The following is a 20998-nucleotide window of genomic DNA, read 5'->3' as shown; positions in this document are numbered from 1 at the left end:
TGGACAGCAAGTGTACACCACTTGCTGTTCACAGAATTGTAACTTTGAAGGGGACACTTTGTGCCCCTTGTCTGCCAGAAAGTGTAAAACTGTCAGTGATGCATTTTCGCAGTCTGGTTCTGATCGTGCTGTAATTAGGATGTCGTCTACGTACTGGAGTAGAGCAGTGTTGGGAGGCATGCTAATACTGTCCAGCTGTCTTTTTAATGCCTGACTGTAAATGCTAGGACTCATTGCAAGAGCGAAACTCCTGCCAATTATTCTGTTTACACTACAAGGGAAAAACTATTCATTTGCAAGCATGCCTTATCTGAAGTCAATGAAGCTTTCTGTGCTGACTGTAAGGAAGAGCAACTTGACCCCCTCCTTATATAAACATTTCTCCGCGGCTCATCAAGTTTTTTTTTCTCTACACTGCCTTCCCCTTCATCGTGATGTCACCCACAGGGCTGTTCCTCCACCCTTTCAAAACTCTGAGAGCTAAGAACAGCTGCCAAGTTACTGAAGAGAGAGCTTGGTCAAATTGCAAGCATTCTTTATCAACTGTCCGCGGAAAAGAATTGGAGTATGGCCAACAATAACAAGACAGGCACTGCTCGGCGCTCCAAGAGGGAAAAGCCCTCCCTTTACAAAATATCTTTCCCTGGGAGCCAGGCCACCTCAAGGTCGAAAAACACATTCTCTGTAATTCAAAACATATCTGTACCCAGGCCAGAGAGCTAACCAACATTCTCTAACTTAACTGAAGCAAATTTAAAACGTGATAAAAAGCATCCTAAAATCAGTAATTAATAAGGACATATTTTATTTCGTAACCTAGACACATGCTAGCATTTTAAAATAATTATATCATAAAATATTGTTACTAGCTGAAAAGGAAAAAAGGAAACAGAACAACATGACATGGAAACACATCACATTTTACTTTTTGAAAATAACATGTGAAACACCATAATTTTGCATTGCAGAACCAAGATTTTCATAATTAAGTGTGCAAGCTCTTCTATTCTACCTATTAAAAGGGCCAGATTCATCATTTTTCAAAAAGCCATGTTTTCTAATTGAGTGGATTAACTGTCACACGCTATTCTAAAGGGCAGCTTGCATTGGGAAAAATAATAATGTATATTTTGTAGAACAAATTTTAATTAAAAAAAAACACACGGTTGCATTACACTAATTAAAAGCACATTCTATGATGGGTCTGTTTTATATTTCCTTCTCAACCGTGAAAACATTAAAGCACCCTCCGTGCAAACCCTTATCTCAATCCGACTGGTTTATTTACAACTTACCGACCTCTGAGTCAAACACATTAAATCAAGTGATCCAAGGCAAACCCACACAAATACACGGACGCATTTGAAATAGAATGTTAAATGAACACTTCTTTACTCTCCATGCAAGACGTTACCATTCAGTCAGCAAACTGACAAAGCACATAGGCAGACCCAGCAACCAATGAAAAAGTTAAATCAAACCATCAATCAACTAAACACTCACTGACTTTTAGTGTGGATGGATGGATGGATGGATGGGTTTTTATATAGCGCAATATCACCGCCAGGTCTCAAAGCGCTTTGCATTGGGAACCCGTCCTGGTTTTTCCCTGTGAGATAGCCCCTACTGGGTATCCCCAAGGTGAAAGCCAGGCATCCCGCCGCGGGGGGCCGTAGTGGAGATTAAGCAAGCTATTGCCCAGAGTTGCAGAGTGTGAACCTGTGATTCGAGTAGGCACCGAAGCGAGAATTACTGAGTCCGTGAACATTTTGGGCTCAAGACCCTGCCGCGTCGGGAATTGAACCCTGGTCCCGGGTCTGATCTCAGCGTCCGGATCTGCCTCCTCTAACCAGTGAGCCACACTTCTCCAGTGTCAGCTCACATAACCATGCATGTTAAACAGCATGTTAAAACAAATACTGCCTTCTCAATACAAGATATTAACTCTTTGGCAGCTGAAGCACAATCTTTCCCCAATGACTGCAGTACATGGGAAAGTCATGAACTCATCTCTCCACGTTATCACATAACACGTACGCACATCTTCAAAACATTTTCTCCAAGCACTTGAAAGAGATCCAGCTCTCTCCTGCCTAACGTAATGATAACATGCTCTGCACAAACCATAACCACATGGCCCTATTCACAAGCCATATTCACAAGAAACTCAACAAGTTATAATAATGACATGCTCTTCATAAACCATATTTACAAGGAGCTATTTACAAGGAACTACACAGTAAACTTATATGGCCGATGGGGGCGGAGGGAAATCTGCGTTTACGTAGTCCGGTGCGGGCTCCTCTAGATAGGAGGAAATAAAAGCCTCTGATGCTGTTGGCTTCTTTCTACATACTCTAAAGGGTACAGGTGGTGGCGTTCGCGACCTACGGGGTGTTTCTGAGGGGGTCACTCTAGCTAGTTCTTCTGAGAGGACGGGATAAATACCAGTAACGACGGCATTTCTTTCTCTATCAGCCTGTTCTGTTTTGAACCGTTCCCCCTCCTCTCGCAGTTCTTTTTCTTTCGCTTTTTCCGCTGCTTGTTTAGTTCTCTCTGCTTTGTTCAATTCTTTCTCTGTTCTCCTATGTGACTCTTTGCGCCATAATTCAATGGCATCTTTCTGAGAGGGTCTTGATTTCTTTTTCCATAGCGCTTCCTCTACTCTCATAATGCATTCAGAATCCCATGTTCCCGAGACAGGCCATCTATATTTCTCCTCCAAATCCTTCGTGTAATCTACCCATAAGTCTAAAAACAAAATAGCGTCTAGCCCGTGCTTATTATACATAAAATGACCAGGTGTGACTCTTCTAGTATACCTTTCCTGGTCCCTATCTGACGTAATTTCGAAAACAGTGGCATGTTGAAACTAACACAATGGAAATAAAATACACACAGAATAGACTGATTGAAACAATCATTCACACTATAACACTAAAACACTAAAACAGATACAGTCTAACCTGATACATGGAATAAAACATGTACTTTAAAACAGTTAACTTTATGCACTGGAATACAGCACAGCCATACCGGTCCCAAAAATGAGACACGTCTTTACCGTGCCCACGTTTACCGTGGACCCGTCTTTACCGTGTTCGTGTGAACGGACACGTCTTTACCGTGTTCATATAAATGAAACACGTCTTTACCGTGCCCACGTTTTACCGTGGACCCGTCTTTACCGTGCTCATATAAATGAGACACGTCTTTACCGTGTTCAAATAAATGAACCCGTCTTGAACTTTATGCGTTCCCCATAGTGGTACTCACCGGGAAGCAGAACTTGAAGGCCTCTGAAACTTGATACTGCGCATGCGCCTCGGAACAGGTGGGCCTTCGGAACCTCGGACCTTGCTCTCTCACGGGTTGGGCTCTGGTTGGGATGATCCGCGATCCTCACCGCCTCGTGTGGACGCCTGGTCGCAGTCCGTCTCCTCCGTGGGCCTGAGGGAGTAAGCAGGAAATTCCGCTGCGTGCGCACTTTGAAGTCCGTCACGGCTGTGGAAGGGGGCAAAGGCTGGACCTACGTCTCCGGCGTGTGGGGAAAGGGATTAGTCACTATTCGGGCGCCAGATTTATGTGGTAAATAAAATATTACCCTGTCATAATTTCTATAAATAAACAAAGTGGCATGCATTGAATGAGAGGCAGAGTCCGTGGTATCTGAGTCAAAGGGCTTTATTACAATAACTCGAGTTAAGGGAGAATCTGTTCCATCACCTCTAAGGTTCAGGAAGGGTCTTCTAAACATTATTTTCTGATTACATATTTATACGTGCAATCTTGTACATAGGAGGAGCGCTCGAGGCAGAGCAAGAGAGAAAAGAAGATAAGAGCATGTGGGCGTGCATGAGGGTGTACACTTGATGAGTCATAGGTGAGTCATAGGTGGGTGGATACATGGAGGGGGGTTGCATGGCAGGTTGGAACTTTGCCCTACTTGTGCGTGCAACTTGATCATGACGTGCAACTGACGTGTGACTGGGGGGAAAGCTGACATTCAGTCTAGTAGAGAGGCCTGTAGTGTCAGGGCGACCAGCATGTCTGGTATTATCTGATATCTTGAGTCCGGGGATGTTTTATCTGAAAGCAAAGGTCGCTCATCACTAAGAGCCAGAGGGGGCATATATTTCTTCGTTCATTGCATGGGGGCTGTGGGCTTTCTACGGATGCAAGCTCTGTAATTTACTTAAACGGAGACAGAAAGGCTAGGCCCTTTCTCTGCAGACGGGTTCTGTTTACCTTCTTCACTGGGCAGGAATGTGATTCTGTACAACAAGCAGATAACTATTTTGCAAAACACTGTCTTGGCACCCCGTGCTGGGCCTCTTTCGGCTGAGCCAGAAGTATGCGAGGTCAGGGATACGTAACTGTAGCTCTCAGAGTGTCTGAGCCATGAAAACCCTAATTCAGAAACTGGCTCAGGCTGAGCCACAAAACGGGTTCATCGTGATTCATTTAAAAGTGCACAATGCAAATACATGGGCCTTAAATGCTAACTTAATATTTCTTACATGGGAGACTTGAAGACTGGCATCCTAATGCAGGACGTAATTGCAGAGGCCTTGTGATTCAGGCCACTACGGGAAAATGCATGCATGACATGCACATACATTAAACATAGGGTACACGCAGGGGACATATTGGTCATGTAAAATTTCATTTTCCTCAAGTGGTCATACAATGTCACTTGCTGGGATGTCATTAGGGTCAACAGGTATGTGACATCACTTCTGCTAAGTTCAACCTATGTTAAAGTATATAAAGTGAAACTACGTATCCTAGTATTCAAAGCGGTAAAAAGCTGGACCTGGCTAAAGGTGTTACACAATATATGCTGCCTGGTTTATATAAGGTGTAATCCTAAACTCTGAATTGGTAGGAATGTACAAGTACTATTGTGATTAAATAATGGTGCCTTGGACCTGGCAAAAGCATTACACGAGTTAGAATGAATTAGGTTCTTTTTGCTCTAGAAGAAATAATGAAGGCATACACACTGCATATCATTTAAGCAGTAGCACTCTACAAGACTGGTTAACAGGAGCGTCCTGAGCAGGTAAGAATGGGGGATTCAACAGATGATGAGGGGAATATTAATTATGTATTTAATTTTCACTTGTTGTCATCTGTTGAATCCCCCCCACCCTGCTCCACCGCTCTTACCTGCACGGTTGCTCCTGCTGGTTAACCTACTACCTATTTCTCTACTTAAATGTCAAGGCACAGAGAGAGCTATTCAACAATACTGCTTAGGGTTGTTTATGTTTCGTACCAATTCCTTCTCCCTCTCCCATGTTCCTGTCCCATAACCCCGGAGAACGGCTTACATATTGTCCAAGCTTTTGGGTGGATTGCTTAACACTTAAAAAAAATGATTTACAATTCATAATAATGTATGCTGTCAGTGATTTTTTGATTTTTTGATTTAAGAAGTTTTCTATAGCCCTGTCAAGACCCAAAGGTAGCAGAGTGCTTTACTGTAGGAGAATAGCATATAATCAACAGAAACATGACAAATGAGCGGTATAACAATCAAGGAGTGACAGAGTAAGAGCTGCGTAATTGTAATGCAGAACTTCTTTGGCTTCAAGATTCTTTGGGGTCGCATAGCTCTGTTGTTGCTGTCTGTTCCGTGTTATCCACAACCAAGGGCACGGTTGAGGAACAGAGATTTGAGTTGACTTTTGAATTCCACAAAGGACGGTATGGTTCTGATGTGCGGGGGGATGGAGTTCCAAATTTTGGGGGCGTTTCCCGTGAAAGAGCAATCCGCTGTTCTTTTTTTCTAGTTTTAGGTGGGATGATTAGGAGGGAGTTAGAGCTTCTCAGATTCCTGGATTGTCCTGCTTTTTTGAGTTTTTTTGCCAGGTATTCAGGTTTGTCTGTATGGAGGGCTTTGTGGGTTAGGCAGGCCGTTCTGAAGTTACTCGCATTTCTGCTGGGAGCCATTTGAGTTCTTTGAGTGCGGGGGAGATATGATCAGATTTTTTGCTGCCGGTGATCATTCTGGCTATCGCATGTAATGTTGTTTTGATCGGTGCCAGGTGCGATTTAAGAATTCCTGTTAGGACTGCGTTCCCATAGTCCAGTCTTGACAGTCCCCGAGATTGTGTGGCCAGTTTGAGATCCTTGGTTGGAATTTAGGGTTTTATTTTGTTCAGAAGTCTAAGGTTAAGGAATGCACTTTTGGCTGAGTTCTTAATGTGTTTCATCATGTTTAGTTTTGGGTCTAAGGTGATGCCTAGAAATTTAACAGAGTCTGCTAGAGTAAGATTCCCTTTGAGCGCATCGATAGCCTTTAGCAATTCGGTGATTTGTGGGTTATCCTCCTTGTTCGAGATGAGGAGTGTCTCAGTCTTGTCTGGATTTAGTTTCAGGTGGTTGTTCGTCAGCCATTCTTGAACATCTTTCAGGACAACATTTAGTCTTTGGATGTCATTGAGAGAGAAAGTTTCCAGATAGATCTGTGTATCATCCATGTAGAGGTGGAAGCGGATGTTGGCTTTTCTGAGTAGTTTGGAGAGCAGTTCCATATAGATGTTAAAGAGTTGTGGAGAGAGCACCGATCCTTGAGGGACACCCTTGTTGACTTGCTGGGTTTCGGAGGTGAAGTTCTTGATTTTTATTTTTTGTGTGCAATTGTGTATAAAGGAGGAAAACCACTTGGGAACTACCTCACCGAGACCATCTCTTTCTTGAAGAGCCCTGATGAGGAGTTTGTGGTCCACCATATCAAATGCTGCTGAGAGGTCAAGGAGAATGAGGAAGCAGCATTTGTCAGAGTCTAGTGATCCATGTATATCATCTATGATGTTCAGAATCGCGGATTCTGTGCTGCAGCCTTTTCTGAAGCCAGACTGGCGGGGGTCTAATAGGTTGATGTTGTCCAGATGCTGTGTTAGTTGATGAAGTACGCATAATTCAAGTGTTTTTGAGAGCAAGGGGAGGTTTGATATAGGCCTGAAATTGTTCAGATCTGTCGAATCTAGACCGGGTTTTTTCAGCAGGGGGGTCACTTGCCCCATTTTTAGGCAATCAGGAACCACTCCATTTTTGAAGGAGCTTTTTATGATTTTGCCTCATAGCGGTGCAAAAGCGTATTTCATTTTCTTGATTAATAGGGAAGGAATGGGGTCTGAGATATGTGCTGATGGTTTGGAGGTGGAGATCAACGAGATTATCTCAGTTTCTTGAACGGGGTGAAAGCTAAGCCAGGGGGTGAGAGAAGAGCCTGGAGAAAGAGCATGAGGTACAGCTGTGATGCTCTTCGTGGGGTGTGATTAGTTGATGTCTAATGATAGTTTGATTCTTACAATCTTGTCGTTGAAGAAGTGGGCGAAGTTGTCACATAATTCTTTAGACGCCTGTACAGATGAGGACACTGGCTTGGAGGTTTATTGTCTAATGATGCTATAGAGCTCCTTTGGTCTGTTTTTGGCACTGTCCAGTGCCTCGCGGAAGAAGCTGGTTTTCTTGTTTTTGATGTGGTTGTTGTACTTCCTATGGGCTGATTTCAGTTGATCACGAATGATGGCGGTCCGGTTGTTTTTCCACTTTCTTTCTTTGGCTCTTAAGTTTCTCCTTTCTGAGTTGAGGTCAGAGTTGAACCATGTTCTGGATGGAATGGCTCTGCTCCTTTTGAGCTTTAGTGGAGCTAGTTTATCGAGTAAGGACACTAGCTCGGAATTGTACTTGTCAGTGAGGTCATTGGTGGAGAGGTGGGCTTTGTTGTCCAGGAGAAGTGAGCTTATCTGATCTTCCAGGATATCCAGGGGTATTTGGGAGACGTTTCTCATTCATTTTTGGGGGGTCTTTTGGAGGTTGATGGGAGATAGTGGGGTGATTGATATGAAATAGGATCATGTGGTGATCTGACCAGTCGACGGGAAGTATGTGGTTGACCGTGATTGAGTTCTTTTGCGTAATGATGGCATCCAATGTGGCTCCTTTGTAATGTGTCTCCTCCGTACAGTATTGTATAAGGTTGGTATCTGTTGTATTCTCTTATCATAATTATGCTGGCATTTCCCTTTAATTGATGACATTCTTTCTATGCTGATATCATGGTGCTACTTGTCATCTTTACATTCTCTGTTTGCCAGTTGCTCCAGAGCCTTGATTGGGAACATCAGCTTTTACTCTGTATCTGCAATAAATACCATTTGTTATTTATACTGCCTCCATGTCTACCTAACTTCGAGTATATCAGATGGCGACGATTAGCTGTTGGAGCAAGTAAATTACAGAGTGAGTTTAGTTATTTAAACTTGACTGGTGGAAAAGGACCCATACGGAGAAATCTTCATTTAACTTCAAACTGAAATCGATCAGTAAGGAGAAGAAAAGAAGAATATTCGGACAAAGAGAGAAACAACGTTGAAAGGTTTTTTTTAATTTTTTTTGCAGAGTTTTATATAGCGCGAACTAGAACCGAACCGAATCAGTTATCAGAGCGGCTTTACATAGGACCAGTTACGTTACATGAGGACACACTTTCATTTTAGGCACGGGGAGATTAAGTGATTTGCCCAGAATCACAGGGGGTTTTTGACGTCGTTACCGAGACTCGAACCCAGATCCCCAGGTCCGAGGTTGAGCGCCTTAGCTGTTAGGCCAACCCCTCTCCTCGAGTTCTGAGAAACACAAAAAAAAAAAAGAGGAATATTTCAATAATTTGAAACGAACAATCAAACAGACAATCGTCTGCAACATGGCTGAAAAACATCAGACTGCCTGTGCACAAGAATGGTGAACTGTTTATTTATTTATTTATTTATGTAAAGTTTTCTATAGCGCGAACAAGACCCTTAGGTATCAGAGCGCTTTACATTACGTGAGGTAGTTATAGACAAGAGTTTGTAAATTCGTACAATGTAAAGAGGTAGGTACATATAAAAGCAATAGATAGACATTATACATTAGACGTTATACTATACATGGTATGTCATATTCCGATGTTTACATTAATACTTATATATGTAATATATAATAGATATTATATATGTTTGAATATGGCTAAAATTAATGGTCTAGAATCACTGATTCCCAAATGCTTATTGTTTGTGTAGCTTTTGTTTTCACTCCTTTATCAAATGTTCTTTTGACCTCGGTCCGACCTATGGAAGGAACTTATTTATTAGGAAGCTTTTCGTTTCATTCTTGAAGGATGTAGTGTCTGTAATTTTTCTTATGCTTCGCGGAAGTGAATTCCAGATCCTTGGTGCTGCTCCTGAGAATGCTCTGTCGTACGATTTCTTCTTCTTGAAGATGGCTGGTCTCAGTAGCAGCTCCTCTGCACTCCTGGCCGGTCTGCTTCCTCCGGAGATTTTAATTTTCTGAGCCAGGTACTTAGGTGTGTTGTGGTGTAGCGCTTTGTGGGTTATGCATGCCATTTTTAGCCTGGTTCTGGCTTCGTAAGGTAGCCAGTTTAATGCTTTCAGGTGTGGTGATATGTGGTCACATTTTCTCGATCCGGTTATCAGTCTTGGTGCTGTTGAAATTTGTGGGAGCCCTGCTAGAGTTGTACATCCATATTCAATCCTTGAGATGACTAGTGATTGTACTGCCATTTTAAGATCCGTCGTGGATATGAATGGTTTCATTTTTCTGATGTAGTTCAGGTGATAGCGTGCACTTTTTGCCATAGCTTTGATGTGGCCTTTCATGTTTAGGTTCTCATCAAGTGTGATTCCTAATGATTTTGCAGATTTAACTAGTGTAGGGGTGCAGTTTAACGCTGTGATCATATTGCACCATTCTTTTCCTTCTGTGTGTTTATTCGGTGGTGTGATTAATAGAAATTCTGTTTTTTGTGCATTTAGCTTCAAATGATTATCTGCTAGCCATTGTAACGATATTTTTAAGGCTTCATTCATCCTCTTGACGTCCTCCATGGATGTTATCTTGATGTAAATCTGCGTATCATCCGCATACATGTGATAGGATATCTTTGAATTTCGAAGGTTTTCTGTGAGAGGTTCAATGTATAGGTTAAATAGTGATGGAGATAGCGTAGAGCCTTGCGGGACTCCAATTGAATTAGGGCTTGATGTTGAGAGTGACTGATTGACCAGGAATCTTTGTGTTCTGTTCTGAAGGAAAGATTCAAAGCATTTTAGCACATTTCCTGCCAATCCCATCCTGTTATGAAGCCTGTTCAATAATTTTTCACGATTTACCGTATCAAATGCTGATGATAGGTCTAGGAGGATAAGAAGACATGTCTGATTAAGGTCTAACGCCTGTAGTGCATCATCGACAATATGTAGGATCGCTGTCTCTGTGCTATGTCCTGTTCTGAATCCTGACTGACAATCGTCTAGTAGTGAGAAGTTCGTGATGTGTTGGCTTAATTGGTTTTGAACATATTTTTCAATTAGTTTGGCAAGAATAGGGATGTTGGTCACAGGGCGAAAGTTATTTGGATCTGCTGGGTCCGCTGTGGGTTTTTTGATGATGGGAACGACTTGACCCGTTTTTAGGCAATCTGGCAGCGTTCCTTGGGATAGGGAGGCGTTTATTATTTTCGTCCATATGGGAATCACAATATGATTTATTTCTTTGACGCACTTTGATGGGAGTGGATCGTTATAGGGGTTGTTGGGTTTGATGTCCGATAGTGTTTTGGCGATGGTGTTTTGGTCCAGTATCTTGAAGTTATCCCACTGCGCCATGTTTTTAGTGATACAGGTGATTTCCGATGTGATAATAACTGTTTGCGGTGTACGGTTGTCTGTATTATCAATATTGTCAGCTTCATTTTTCCTAAGCTCTCTTTCCAGAGTATTAGCCTTGTTAGTAAAGAAAGATGCGAACTCCTCACAACTTAGTTGGGTTTTTGTCGTTTCTTGGGCAGTTTTGGCCACTTTATTAGATTGCTGTTTTAAAATCTTGAATAGTTTCCGCGGCCTATTTTTGGCATTATCTAGTTCCGATCTAATAAAATCCTTTTTTGAGTTTAGGACCTTTTTATTGTCCCCGCTCCGGATTCTCCAAAGGGTACTCAGTTCGTGAGTTGATGGGTGTTGTCTCCATTTTCTTTCCGCCTGTCTCAGTTTCCGCCTTTCTTCATTCAGTGTTCCACTAAACCATGGATTTTTGATCTTCTCTGTTGTTCTTTTCAGCTTTGGTGGCATTGTGGTATTGACTATGTACGATACTGTTGTAGTATAATGATTCGTAAGATCCTCTACTGTCAGCATCTTGTTTGGTGGGTTTAGGTTCTTCTCACAGTTTTCTCTTAGTAATTTCATATTCAGCTCTTTGGTATCTCGCATCCATTTCTTGTGTCTGGTAGGTTGACTGGTTCTGGTATTCTTCATAGTGTTTATCAGGAAGGTTATGACATGGTGATCTGACCAGTCGCATGGCTCAATTGCTGTAATTGAGGTATTGTTCGTCTTTGAAATTATCCAGTCTAACGTGGCTCCCTTCTCGTGTGTCGGTTGTGTGCATGCTTGGTTAAGGTTTAGCTCCGCTAGAAGATCTTTAAGAGCATTGACCTGTTTGTCATCACTATCGTTCCAGTGTAAATTAAAGTCTCCTAGAACAATGTTGTTAGCTTCGGGATTGAAGTTGGTAGTGATGATTTCCATTAGCTGATCTATGAAGGATGTATTATTGCCTGGAGGGTGGTAGATCGCATGCAGGTTGCATCTTTGATTCTCTGCTGATCTAATTTTGTGATTTAGGTGTTCGCAATATCCGAGTGGTTCTGTTGGTTCTTGGATGACCTCTAACTCCGATCTATAGATGCATGCAATCCCACCGCCTTTCTTTTTTGGTCTATCCAGTCTCACTATATTGTACTGCGGTGGTACAAGTAGGTCCATACAAGGTGATGATGATTCCGTTAGCCACGTTTCTGTCAGGATTGTTACACCAATTTCCTTGTTCATGATGAGGTCAGCTATATCTGATGCATGTTTTTTTGTGGACCGGCAATTGAGAAGTAGGCATTTCAAAGGTTTCCCTGATTTCCTTACTTCAGTGTTCTGTGTGTCATCGATTAGTTGGATTTGCTGTAAGTTGTTAAGATTAGTTCTCCTTTCACTTATCTTTGCTGTTCTATTCACACCAATCTGAACTGTTTTAATATCTTCCCCTCTTTTAAGGTCAGAGGTTTCATAATCCCTTAGTAAGGATATCGTTTCTTCCTCCGATAGGTCTTTAAGGAATCTCTTAGGTCGGTTTTGCCTGTATGGAGATGGCATTGCCCTCATGTTTCCCTTTCTTTGAGAGTTGATAATAGCATCTCGGAGTTGATCGATTTTAGTGTGAGAGCTTACCGTGAGTTCCAGCATCTTTTTCATTGCTTGAACTGTGTTTAGAATATTGACTACTTGGATTTGAAGTTCTTTGATTTCTCTCATCGTTCGGGATGAGTTATTAGTCTCTTGTGTTCTCTTCCTTCTTTGACCTTGTTTTGCTTTTCCGAGTTTACCTTTTTTTCTCCTCATATGACCATTCTTCATGTCATTATCTCTGTTGTCGGCTCTGCATCTGTTCGAATCATCCTCTTTGCTTGGTGTTCTCCCAACCATGTTCTTGGGGTATCTTCTTTGTGCTTTTCTAGAAGATCTTTGTGTAGTGTTGGAGTGTGGTGAGTGATTCGTGCTGTCTTCCATACCAGTAGTTGCAGTGGTTTCCTTGTCGCCATTTTCCGTGTTGAAGGGTGTTCGCTCTTCCTTCTCTGTTTGTTCCTGGCTGTTATTCTTATATTGTTCTCTCAGATCAGCTCTAGCCGACTTTTGTGTAGTATTGGTATGGGGTGAGGGAGTCGTGTTTTCTTCTCCACCAGTAGTTACGTTCATTTCCTTGTTGCCACCTTCCTTGTCTAAAATTGTCATTTCTTCCTTCTGCGGTTGTTTCTGGCTGTTGTTCTCCTTTTGTGCTCTCAGTTCATCTCTATCTATATCCTTTCTGATGTTATGTTGCAGCGTTGGATCTTCTATCTGTGCCATTTCCCGGGTTAAATTTGTATATTGTGTTAGCAATTCTGTTCTTGATGAGACATTCCCTGACTGTGTTCCTCCTGTTCCCAGTAGGACTCCTGAGTGTGTTGGATGTGGTGGGTCCGGATGGTTTATGTTTGTTATGTCGTCAGTGTGGTTAGTATGGTTCTGGACCGTCGCGTCTTCTCGTGGTGTCAAGTTTAGTTTCTGGTGTTGTTTCCAGTTGCCATTTCCATCTCGAGCTTTCATTCCCCTACTGTCAGAGTCCTTCCTAATATTAGGAGGCAGCAATGGGTCTTCTATCAGACCTTCCTGTGTGGTGATTGTATATTGTGTGCTCACCCCGGTTCTTCCTGAGATATTCCCGGATTGAATTCTTCCTGTTCTTGGTATGATTCCTTGGCGTGTTGGTTGTAGTGGATCTTGAAGGTTTATGTTTGGTAAGCCAGCAGTATTGGAAGAACTGTTCGGGACTATATTGACTTCTCGTTGGGTTTGAGGTGGCTGGGATCTTGCGTTTTCTGCTTCTATTTTTAAGGTTGAGAATACTTTGTCAAATTTTACTAACTCTGTCAGCTGCTTGGATGAGTACAATTCCGTTTTTGTATATAGTTATGTTTAGGACAGCTCTGCACCATGTTGATGGTTTGCTCCTAATTTTTGTGCAGTGTGGGATGTTGGTTATATTTTCAATATTTAGCCTTTTTGTCACGACATTACGCCAGGTCGCCGTTCTTCTAGTGAAGAATATCAGGTCATTTATGATAATGCCCCTATCTGAACTGACAGCAATTGTATCGGAAGATAACAGTGAACAGTGAAACGAACGGCCAAACTGTGTCTACTATATCGTTGAAAACATTAGATTGCCTGAGTGCGAGAACTGTCAACGCCTATATCGGAAGACAACGGTGAGCAGTTTATATTTTTAATCAGCAAAGAAGTTTATTAGTCAACAACAGGCATTCATCAACTAGTACAATTCACCGTTGTATATCTAGCGTCATTTAAAATTTACTCACTCGCGAGCCTGCTGCTCGTTCGTTTCTTTCTTCCTGACGCCGTATTACTTTTAATATGTCACAACGTATACATGAGGAGCACAGTGCGCACGCGCTGTGCGTAAGATAACGTGGCAGCCATTTTGACATCAACAAAGTATCCTAGCAACCATACGAGTGGAATATTACCATTTGGTCAAAGAATAGCGCTTTACACTCGTTGAAATCGGTTGCGAAGTGGACTATACAAGGAAAGCGGCAGTAAAAGGAATTAGTGAGTAAATGTCAATTTTGAAGTTTTGATATTTTTGTGTTTCCTCACACAATTACAAGTACAATATTAGATAGTGGTCATTACGTAGTCGTCCGGAAGATTAAAAATCCAGGTTTTAAGGTGCTTCTTAAATTGGTTTTCTTGGGTCAGTAGTCTGAGGTTCTTAGGCATTGAGTTCCAGGCTTTGGATGACAGGAAGGTTAAAGTCTTACCCCCTTTGGTTTTATAGTTAAATTTGGCCAATTTTATTAGGTTGTCTCCTGCAGATCGTAACGTCCTGGAAGGGTTGTAGTGGGGATAGCGCCTGATGAGATACTTTGGGCCTGTACCATTAAATGCTCAAAAAGCAACAATCCAGATTTTGAATAATATCCTCTTATGCATTATTCTTTCAAGTACTTGCCTTTGGGTGTGAACCAGGATGGTAGACCTATTAATAATGTTTATACTGAAGCCAAAGCAAGAATGAAAAAACAATATTCGAAGGAAGTGAATATTGTTATGGCGAGACATAAGTTTTATACACAGCCTCAAAGGGCTGAGGAATCTGTTGACCAATTCGTGACTAGATTGCGAGAGCTTTACTTGAAGTGCAATTTTGGAGAGATGAGGGACGAGATGATCAGAGATCAGATGATCGTCCAGTGTAAAAACAAGAAAATGCAGGAAAAACTTTGGGCAGCAAAGAATCCCACTCTATAAGCTGCGATAGATATCGCAAAAGTTGTTGAGGAATCTACTGCATGTATGAAAGAGATGGAAAGAAAAGAGTCTATGAGAGAGAGTGGGGGTGGGTTAAATGTATCATCTGTTGCACAGAATGAAGTTGCTGTTATGAATAAGAACGGATTTGATAATAGTGATAAAACGGAGAAGAGGAATTTAGGAGGGTACAACAGTGGTGAGAAAGGGAGATATCAAGTTAGGATGTGTAGCAGGTGTGGCAGCACTTACCATAGTGCTGATTATAAACGTTGTTTTGCCATTGATAAAGAATGTAGGAAGTGTGGGAAACGTGGTCACTTTTCGAGGATGTGCAAAACGACAAATAGTGACAAAGTTGCGATTGTGGATGAGAAGCTTGAAGTCGGCGTGCAAGACAGTGTTGAGGGGGCAGATAAAATATTATGTTTGGGAGAAGTGAATACACTACGGATGGAATCTGGGAGGAAGAATAGACCTAAAGCTACTTTTAAGATAAATAATAAGGTGGTTGAACTGATGGTCGACCCTGGTTCATTTTGGACAATAATACCAGAGACCTTATTCAAAGAGAATTGGGAAGGTACTGTGTTGTTGCCTAAAGACATCAATCCCTGTGGGTACCAAGGTGAGTGTATTGATTTATTGGGTTACATGGAAGCTGTGATTGAGTTCCAAGGGCAGGCTATCCGAGGCAAAGTCTATGTTGCGAGTTCTGGACCCGCGATATTAGGATGGGGGTCACCAGTATGACCTTCTTATTGTCATTGTTCCCAGAGCAAACCAACAAGTGATGGTTGTTGAAGCAATGACTGCAGAAATGATTGTAGAAAGCATGCCAAATTTATTTGCTGAACACATTGGTGAATTGAAGGGGTATGTTCATAAAATTGTGCTTAAGGAAGATGCAGTTCCTATACAACACAAAGTCAGGAAAGTGCCATTTATCGCTAGACAGGAGGTGAAGAAGTTGTTGGATGATATGCTTGTGCATGGTGTGATTGAACAGATTGAAATCTCTCCTTGGATTTCGCCAGTGGTGATCACGACCAAATCTGATGGAAAATTTAGGTTGTGTGTGGATCTTCGCACACTCAACGAAAATATTGTTGTGGATAACTTTCCACTACGAACATCAATGAATTGATTTTGTCACTAAAGGGTGGTAAGTTTTTTTCGAAACTTGACTTGAGAAGTGCGTACCATCAGATAAAGTTGCACAGGGATTCTAAACAGCTGACTGCTTTCATTACCACTGAAGGCATTTATCAGTTTACTCGCATGCCTTTTGGTCTGGCGTCAGCGGCAGGAGTATTTCAGAGGATGATGGGATCAGTTTTGAAAGGAATAAGTAATGTCGTGTATTTCCAGAATGATGTTCTGTTGTTTGGAGAGACCATCAAACAACACAATCAGATTTTGAAGCAGGTTTTGAGCAGAATGGAACAGTCTGGGTTAACCTTAAGGAAGGAGAAGTGTAAATCCGCGGTGGAGGAGGTAGAGTACTTGGGTTACACGCTTTCAGCAAGTGGAGTAAGACCTAAGAGAGATCTTTTGGAGTCAATAAGGAAGGCTCCGGCGCCTTGTGATAAAGACCAGTTACGATCTTTTCTTGGTCTTATAGAATACTATGTGAAATTTGTGGAGAATTTTGCGGCAAGAACTGAGATGATTAAATTGCTATTGAGGAAGGGGTGCAAGTTTGTGTGGGGTGCCAAGCAGGATAAATGTTTTGTTAACATCAACAAAGCAATATGTGAGGCAAAAATCCTAACCCCATTTGACACCAAGCGAACGTCTGTGTTGACTGCTGATGCCAGTGCTGTGGGTATTGGTGCGGTGCTAGCGCAAGAACACGATTCGGGATTGAAGACTGTTGCTTTTGCGTCGCGGACACTTACTAGTTCAGAACGGAATTATTCCATCATTGAGCGTGAAGCGTTAGAGGCTGCTTGGGGATGTGTGTACTTTAGGATGTACTTATGGGGATTTGAGTTCAAGATGTTTACTGACCATAAACCATTGATCAAATTGCTGTCTCCCGGTGGTGCTGGAAAAGGGTCAGCGAGGTTGGCAAGATTAGCCGCTAGACTTCAAGAGTTCTTGTATAGGGTGGAATACATTCCTGGGTGGAAGAATAGTCAAGCAGATGGCTTGTCCAGGCTTCCTTTACCCTGGGAGGTTGTGGACAAATTGGGTGTTGAGGAAAGGCAAAGGGAAGGATCAGCAGCTGCCATTGATGAATTAGTTGATATCTGCACTGGTGCAATTAACAAAGGCAGGGGGAATTCTTGTATGGCTAATGATGAGGTATTAAGGTGTGTGAGGGATCTGATTGTGAAGGGTTCTAGGAGAGAGAGTTCTCTGCCTTTGGCTGTGCGTCCTTTCGTGAAGGTGCTTGATGATTTGTCAATTCTGGATGTTGAGGGTAATGTTATTATGAAGGATGATAAATTCATCCCGCCTCAGGAATTAAGGTTTGTCTTGTTTAAGTTAGCACACGAAGGACACTTAGGACAATCCCTTACAAAAAGAAGAATTAGGGAGTCTTTCTGGTGGCCAGGAATGGACCAACAAGTCTCTGAGTGGGTGGAGAAGTTCACAGAGTGCTTTGAGAGTGAAAAAAGATTGAAAATTGGGTCTCAGAATGATTTTGGGAAAATTAATAATCCAGATTTTCCTTGGCACACTGTGTGTCTTGACTTTATTGGCCCCTTTTCTTCATTGAGTCAGGACATGAGATTTGCCTTGGTTATGGTTGATGTTACTTCAAAGTGGTTGGTTGTGAAATTTACGAAAGAGATAACAACTAAATCGACGATCAATTTGTTATCTGAGGTTTTTAGGGAAGAGGGCTACCCTGTTAGATTAGTCACTGACAATGGGATGCAGCTTGTTTCAGAGGAAATGGCCAATTTTTTGGATGCGTGTGGCATGGTTCATACCAGAACTTCACTATACAACCCACAGGGCAATGGCATTGTGGAGAGGGCTAACAGAATGGTGAAGGGTGTCATTCAGATGGCTATTAGTTCTGGTGGGTGTGTGCGAAACTTAGTTAGTGCCTTGGTCTGGGCATATAGGACTACGATGAATGGCGTCACTGGAAAAGTTCCGTTTGATTTGATGAGGGGTCATTTGGCAGGCACCAAACTAGTTCCAGCTTGGATGAAAGAGTGCATTGGACTTGCAGATCTGAGTAGTAATGCATCCAAGTCAGATTTTGGGAGTGACGAGTCTAAGGTTTGCGACAAATTACGTGCGAAGAGATTGTCGGTGAATGATTGGGTGAAGGTGAAGCCTGGCCGTGTTTGTTCGGGCTTAACCAAGTTTAGAGGCCCATTCAAGGTCAAGGCGGTCCATGATAAATTTGTGACACTTTACAATGGTGAACACTGGAACCTGAGGAGAGTTGCTCTCTACAAGAAAGCGAATGGTGGCAATGGTGGTGAGCTTCAGTCTCATTCTCCAAATGATATTCAATCTGGTAGTGATTCTATCAGTTGTGGTCATACCAGAGTTCTTCCACCAAGGATCAGAAAGCAACCCAGTTATCTTCATGATTTTGTGTGCCATTGAGTTTGTGTATGGAAAGCATGTGCATATGTTCTTGTCTCTTTTTGACTTCCTCATCATTTGGTTGGAAGGACCCAGGATATGTTATATTCTCTTATCATAATTATGCTGGCATTTCCCTTTAATTGATGACATTCTTTCTATGCTGATGTCATGGTGCTACTTGTCATCTTTACATTCTCTGTTTGCCAGTTGCTCCAGAGCCTTGATTGGGAACACCAGCTTTTACTCTGTATCTGCAATAAATATCATTTGTTATTTATACTGCCTCCATGTCTACCTAACTTCGAGTATATCATTATCGCAGAGGAGACTGGATAACGATTGGATTAGAGGATTGCTTGTCTCGTTCCATCGTAGATTCAGATCACCAAGATTTAAATTATTGGTAACACTGAGTGCACCTTGCGCTATCAGGTCGGATAGTTGTTCTCCAAATGCGGCGTTTCTACCTGGGAGGTGATAGAGCAGGTGACACAGTAAAGAACCGCTATCTTTGGTCTTGACGATGGAGGATAGACATTCAAATGAGTCGTAGTCAAAAGAGGTGGTTTCCGAGATGACCAAACTATCCTTGTGGATGATAGCAACCCCTCCTCCTCGCTGATCTATCCTGTCTTTGGTGATAAGGGAGAAACCAGGTTGTACCAGCATGTCTAGGCAAGGAGGAGATATCTTATTCAGCCAGGTCTCCGTTAGGAACGCAATGTCAATGTCATGTGTGAGGATAGCATCAGCTAGTTCCGTTGCGTGAAGTGAGGCTGATCTGAAGTTGATTAGTAAGCAGGTGGTGAGCTCCTGATTGCTGGCAGTACTTTCTTTGGTCGCCCTTAGGTATGGCAATGAGGACCAGGCGTCTCAGGGGTTTAGTGCAGGGAAGGTCTTTCCGGTGGCCTGTGATCACTTGGATTTTGGATTTAGGAGAGTCTGAGGAGGGAGTGTTGTATGCGGAGGCTAACAAGGTTGCTTCGTTGTCTGACATAGGTGCTTCTGTTCTGATGGGCCTTGAGGTCAGGTATTTGGTATCAGATAATATAGGGATCTTGGTCCTAGGGGAGGGGACTCTGGTTTTTGAGGCTTTTTGTGAGCATGATCCCAAGACCCTGGAGGGGGGACCTTGATGCTTGGAACCAAGGGTTTCTGTGGGCCCAGGGGGCCTGTTTGCGTTGATGGTGTGGGGAGTCCAGGGAGGGGATTTCAGGGGTCTGTGGGCTTTACCTAGGTTAGAGAGGATTTTGGTCAAGCCCTGGGAGATTACGTCTATCTGGCTTGCAAGAGCCACGAGACGCTGCGACACGGAATCAAGGGAGGAGTTGGGGGCATCTAGGGTAACGTCTTGCGTTTTGTGGATCAGGTTGAGGGATTGAGGTCTCTTGTTGGTGGAGCAAGTCGGGTTGTACTTTTTCGAGATCGAGGGAGAGGTCAGAGGAAGGGGAAGGGTAGGGACAGGGGAAGGCTTTGAGTGCCTGAGAGCTGGGATGAAGATAGTGGGGAAAGGGGTCCCTATTGATGTGTCACTTCTGTAAGTTTGCTGAGGAGGGATCCAGTAAGGGAGTGAGGTAGTGCTTTCCGTAAGGAGCTGTGAGATAAGGATGGTAGGGGAAGTGTGATGGTTGGAAGGGGGAAGTGAAGGTGTGGTTAGAGTTTCCTGTCGTGGCTGGTTGGCTGTAAGCGTGAGTTGGGATGCGGCGGGGCCAAGCGTGAGAAGGGGAGCGTAGCGGACCGGAGCGGTATCGCGTGGGTGGAAGAGAGAATCATAGTCTTCGCTGTTAGCTGTGCAGTGGCCGGTTTCCTCCGCACAGTAACCTTCAACCACCCATGTGAACAAGGACTACAATGAAAACACTGGCTCAGGAATGTCATATAGTTCCTATAAATCTATATAGGATCTGCGCGATTAGACAACACAAACTGTGGGATTGGTGTTTAGACTGATTCCAGACACCCTCATCGGATATGTTCACCTGTATACCAGCTAGCTCACAGTGCCACTATGAACTCCTCTTACCAAGGAGCGAAAAGTTTCTGGCATTTATCCAACATGGCAACCCGTCCCTTCAGGTATCGTGGAAACAGAACAGTACTTTTTGCTCAGTCACTCGTGCTCACTTTGTCTCAGAGAGATTCACAGAATAAACGGTGGGGACGTTACCAATAAGCATTTATTGAACCAGCATCATTCTGGTGTAAAATAGGTGTGCTGAAACAATCAAAAGACATTAACAGATATAAACGATTATAAGCACCAAGAGAGTGAATGAATGATAGATTTCTACTATAGCGCTAAATCAATTAATATATGCAAACATATAAAAACATGACAGTAATAATGCGTACTCCTATGATGCAACCCTAACTAGATATACCAAAGTGTACCTAGAATGTATGTAGGTATAGAGTCAAAAATCCCCCTAGGTTGAGGTCAACCCCATTACCTGCTGTGAGAGAATGAAGGACCCCACAAGGGATGTGAGACCACTGTG

The sequence above is a fragment of the Lissotriton helveticus genome, chromosome 4_1 (assembly GCF_964261635.1).
Source record: "Lissotriton helveticus chromosome 4_1, aLisHel1.1, whole genome shotgun sequence".
Lineage (NCBI taxonomy): Eukaryota > Metazoa > Chordata > Amphibia > Caudata > Salamandridae > Lissotriton > Lissotriton helveticus.
This window is presented reverse-complemented; position numbering follows the sequence as displayed.